We start from the raw sequence: 5,817 nt of genomic DNA, 5'->3' as shown, positions 1-5,817 counted from the left end.
AGGTATGATATCAATAAGGCAGACATCAAAACATAAATAGCTACTGCAAGACACTATGAGCCTGTCAGATGTTCTACTTCACCTCTGTATTTACCTTAACTTTGCTATACTTTCTTAAATTCTGCTACAGTTTTGTCTTTACTATCTCCGCTGGGAAGCAATTTCATATCACTTTTTCTCTGAAGGCTACTTCCTTACTTTACTCCTGAGTTTCATAACATGACTGTTCTAGAACAAACCTAGTTGCAAATTCAAATGACATTTTGGGAACATGATTGCAGAATAAAAAACTTACCATGTTGGCATATGTGATATTTCTTACAGAAGGGTTTCAGCCTAGAATTAGATTCTACTACAAAAGGTTTTCCAACAAATTAACTCACCTGAGTTGAATTTGGATCCTTATTTTCTAAATCATCAGAAAGTAAGCAAAAATCTTGTTGTTGAAATGTATGGTTATTAGTAAGTGTATTTGAATATCTTGAACTGGGAAAATTCTGCTGACTCTTTCCAGAATCTGAGGTCAGAGAAACTTCTTGAGAGTAAGTCTGAAGAAAGGCTCTGACACCATCTATGCCCAAAAACTGAGAAGTAGGAACAGCTCGGAAATTAATATTGGAATTGGCAAACATTCCTGAATCTTTCCATTTATGGAACTTGAGTGCCAACAGTACTATTATGAAAATAAAGAACAAGCAGGACACAGCAGCAACAGCAATAACCAAATACAATGTGAGATTCGATTCGGAATCTGCAGGAGCTGAAAGACTGCTCAATTCAGAAACCATTTCGGAGATGCTGTCTGCCACCACCACCGTGACAGTAACCGTAGCAGAGAGAGAAGGCTGACCATTGTCCTTCACCAAAATCACTAGGTTTTGTTTGACGGTATCTTTGTCTAGAAAGTAACGAGTTGTCCTGATTTCTCCAGTATGAAGCCCCACAGTGAAGAGCCCTGGATCTGTAGTTCTTAGAAGTTCATAGGACAGCCAGGCATTCTGTCCAGAGTCAGCATCAACAGCAATCACCTTCGTTACCAGATAACCCGGATCGGAGGAACGAGGTGCCAACTCAACTCCAGTGGAACCATCCGTAGGAGGTGAAGGATATAAGACTTCAGGTGTATTATCATTCTGATCCAGAATGAAGAGCGTAAGAGTGACATTGCTGCTAAGAGAGGGGTAACCACCATCTTCAGCCTTCACTTGAATTTGCAGTTCTTTGAATTGCTCATAATCGAAGGATTGCAATGCATAGATAACGCCTGTCTCCGAGTTAATGGAGATGTAGGATGTCAGTGGCACTTCAAGAATGCGACTTTCCATTATGGAGTAAGTGACTTTAGCATTTTTATCCCAGTCTAAATCTGCTGCTTTTGTAGAAAAAATAAAAGTTCTTGGTGGTATGTTTTCCATCACATAACCTGTATAAGATACCTGATCAAATACAGGTGGATTATCGTTGATATCAGAAATCAGCAGGAGAATATTTGTGACTGCAGACAAAGGAGGTGTTCCTTTATCAGTGGCTGTAATAGTTATATTGTATTCCGAAACTTGCTCCCTGTCCAATGTTCTATCTGTCTTCAGACTATAATAATTGCCAAACGACCTATCCAATTGAAACGGAAGACTTGTTGGTATAGAACAAATCACCTGGCCATTTTCGCCTGAATCTCGGTCTTCTACTTTTAGAAGAGCGACTACTGTACCAACAGGACTATCTTCATTTACTGTGTTGACAAACGATGATATTGAAATCTCAGGGATATTATCGTTTTCATTAACTACTTGCAATATAACTTTAGAAAGGGTGGATAAACCCCCACCGTCTTCTGCTTGAACTTCAATTTCATATAATTCAGAGTCCTCAAAGTCCAGATTTCCTTTTACTGATATTTCCCCCGTTTTTGAGTTCAATTGAAATATTTGAGAGGCTTTTTCTGGAATTTTTATATATGAATAAGTTACCTCTGCATTTATTCCCTGGTCCTCATCAGTGGCGCTAACGATTAACACCACAGTACCTTCCGGCACGTTTTCCAAAATATCCACTTTGTATACAGATTGAGTAAAAACTGGCGCGTTGTCATTTGCATCCAGAACAAGGACGCGGATTTGCACTGTGCTGGATCTGGCAGGATCTCCTCCATCAGTGGCTGTGAGGATTAGGTGGTGCACATCCTGTTCTTCCCTATCCAGTGATTTCTTAAGTATCAGTTTGCAATGTTTTACCCCATCTGTTCCTGTTTGTACATCTAGAGCAAAATGTTTATTTTCACTGAGTTCATAGCTCTGGACAGAATTTATGCCCACGTCTGGGTCCTGCGCAGTAGGCAAAATAAATTTTCTTCCTGGTGTTATAAATTCACTGCATTTTAACAGTATTTCCTTGTTTAGAAAACTCGGCGAGTTATCATTTATATCTTGAATCTCGATTTCTATTGCATACAGCTTTACTGCATGCTCAACAAGAATCTCTAAATTTAACAAACACTGGATTGTCTGTCCACAAAGCTGCTCTCTATCTATTTTTTCATTGATATATAGATATCCATTTTTCGAATTGAAAGCAAAGTACTGCGTCCTACCTCTAGAAATAAAACGGACTCCGCCAGCCGAGAGCTTTCTTAAATCCAGTCCCAGGTCCTTTGCTGCATTTCCCACAAAAGATCCTTCCTCCATTTCTTCTGGAATGGAATAACGAATTTGCCCATAAACAGCTTCCCAGGCTGTAACCAGTATCCAGCAAAACAGCACTCTCTCTCTCAATTGCCGGTTTCTTTTCATGATTGTTATTTCAATCTGTCTGTTGCCTCGTGTCCGACTCCAAGTTGTGGAGGATTCCGATATAGTATAACCTCTTTCTTTAAATCGGTGTATGTCGCAGTCGGAGAGATCACCTTCTGAAACCTGGCTCCATAAAGCAATGTCAGACTCTCCACTTTCATGTCCCTCCGCTGTGTAAGTGCAGTGGAAAGAGCGCTGGATCTCTTACTGTATTTCAGCGCCTGATTGGTGAACAGCGGCGCTCAGAGTCCCAACCAATAACTGCAACAGCACTCACAACACACAGCTTTTAGTCATTTACCCTCAGCTGTTGTATGCTTCTGACGTCAATATTTTAGAATATGGAAGTGGGGAAATGTATTTCTTTGTTTTACTATTGATTTGAAATATCTACTTATAGACTGATTTATTATTCTTTAGGAAGGCGCTGAAGTACAATTAGTTTCTTACAGCAAAAATGCAGATATTTATATAGCGGCATTCTTACCCAACCTCAAGGCCAGATGTAGAAAGAGTTTTCTTCCATTTTGTGTCTACGGGAAAATGCTTAATTTATGTAATGCCCTCAGTTTGGGTACACGGAAATAATGGGTTTCCTGGTTCTGTCCAGCAGCTCTCTGTTGGAATCAGTAGATTACATTTCCAGTGCTAGTTTTTCAGGAATCAACAAAATATGCTGATTTCCATTGTAAAAAAATGGAATTCTAGCTGTATTTTTTAAAATGTTAATATGATTTTATATTAGAATCCTACCAAAATGCACAGGGAAAAGAAACTGGATTTCTCAATTAATTTGTTTATAGAACTACTGAATTACTAGTAATTATATAGTATTTTTTGACATGGCATTTAAAGTTTCTTGAAGTGAGTGCAATAAATTATTTTAGTAAATTTGCTAACTAGAAAATTCAAGCCATTTTGTGATAAGAATTTTGCAAAAATCCTCCTAGCAGGAAGTGCACCAAGATTGTGAATTATTTCACAAAGAAAGCTGTAAGCACCATCCATGAATAGCTGGGTTTGAACTAGAGTCAAGGGTAAATTTCCTACAATGATTTGAAAAATATTGTCCATACTATTTGTGTTTGGAAGGTTACTCCAAATCAGTTTCTTGTGATTTATTGTTTGCTTCTACTGTTCTCTCTGTTCCTGTCTAATTGTTTGAAATGGGTTACCCTCCCTTGTGCATAACTGTTTGTTATCAGGCTTTCAGGCAGTTTCCATTCATAACATTCCTTCTGAATGTATCTAGAACAACTTAATTCCACTTCAGAATAAACAGAGTAAACCATCAGTACACATCCTTCTGAAATCTGGGCTTTCAAGATTTGGCGATAAGAAATTCTGTACTTTACTAGCTATTGTCACTTATTATTGTTTTATGTATGATATGGTTATTATGTTTTTTTAAATATTGTAAACAGATGTGGAGGTTAGGTCCAAACATCGGTATAGAAAAAAAATTATTAAATAAATAAATAAATATGCCTTATTATACTGACTTAGTAATCATTTTCATTAGGCTTGACATACATTGGATTTGTGTACAACTTAAAGTTTGATTGACTTTACTTTTTAATGATGGTATCTGTAGTTCTGAATGATAAGTTTTCATTAGGTTGCTGGTTGAAAATTAATAATGATTGCTACACCCTCTCATACTGATTTAAAACAAATCCTTGAATGTTATACAGTTTGACATAATTCTGCATAGTTAACACTGTTTTCTTACATCTGTATCAAGGATAAGATTACAGAGATAATGGAAATGAGGATTCAGTTGCCATAGAATAGCTATGAAAGGAAGCTTGAATAGATATTATGGATTGTGGTATAAAAATTTATGATCCAAACAAAAGCAACCTCCCAGCCTAATCACAGTTGTGGGAGGGCCTGATTGTTATACATCTCCATCAAGCAACTTTTAGTTTCCCATTTTCTTAGAGGAGAAAGAACTGATATGCAACACTTCATCTTTCATTAGATTTATTAGAGATAAAATTCTACATGGCTATGGCACAGTTGCTCTATTCTTGATCTCCCCTTAGCTTCCGGGGTCATTTCTAATATCTTTTATTAACAGGGCATGTAACCAATCAATGCTTCATTCCCTGATGACAAGCATTCTTACATCACATCATTATTCTTATTGATACATAATTTGTCCAAATACAGACCTAATTTAGGATCTATTGCCAATCATTTATTGACCCATTGTAACCAAGTCTGAATACTGAAACACCCATTTTCCATAAATACTAGGTGTCATTAATTATATCACGCTAGATGTCAATTGCAAAGTCTGATGCAACATTGCACAATCCATCCTTCAAGTCAGCATGTAGTCCACTCCATATTTTGACTACAAGATGTCCAAACAAAATCTAACAGTACATTCACTACTTGAGACAACAGCAACTCAGAACATAATATGCTTGCTAAGCTCTACAAAATCTGAAAAATATATTTTTCTTATAAATCCACCGTGCTCCTACATAAAGCCAATCCAACAAAAACAGAGACCTTTAAGAACCCAGAAAAAGCTATTTTTCTTAAATTCCACAGAATCATCATCAACAACCATGCTTTCTGGAAGGGTGAACTAACTGGGGGGGGGGGGGGGGGGGGGGGGGGGGGGGGGGGGAGGGGAGAATCTTGTATGCTTATCTGCCCTAGATAGTGGAGTATAAATGAAGATGATAAACTGTCCTGGATAAGGAGAGATATGTTAAAAGTGGTCATGCTATGCAATTTATAACTGGGATATATCCTTCAGTATAGACAGGAATAGCTGGGCAGAGTGGTTGGTCTTTTTCTTATATCATCTGCTATGTTACTGTGTTACTGTATTGTTTTTCATGAGCATGAAACGCATAGCACTATTACATTGACTGAAAAAAAATGGGGTTTATATTCCACTCTATGAACAATTATGCCTATTTGATATTAGTATTTTGGATGTGAGGTTGTTCATACAAGCATTTGGAGAAGAGGGATAATAATATAAAGCTGATTTTAGAGGTTTCAA

At 37.3% G+C, this 5,817-nt stretch overlaps 1 pseudogene; it reads right to left on the bottom strand.

The window, feature by feature from the left end:
• Positions 1-374: 374 nt before the first annotated feature.
• LOC115079685 lies at positions 375-2,949 on the bottom strand (annotated as a pseudogene).
• Between the last annotated feature and the right edge of the window lie 2,868 nt (positions 2,950-5,817).

This window comes from Rhinatrema bivittatum, chromosome 18 (genome assembly GCF_901001135.1).
Source record: "Rhinatrema bivittatum chromosome 18, aRhiBiv1.1, whole genome shotgun sequence".
NCBI classification, from domain to species: domain Eukaryota; kingdom Metazoa; phylum Chordata; class Amphibia; order Gymnophiona; family Rhinatrematidae; genus Rhinatrema; species Rhinatrema bivittatum.
The sequence above is the reverse complement of the archived record's forward strand: the minus strand, read 5'-3'. Positions and strand labels throughout refer to the sequence as shown.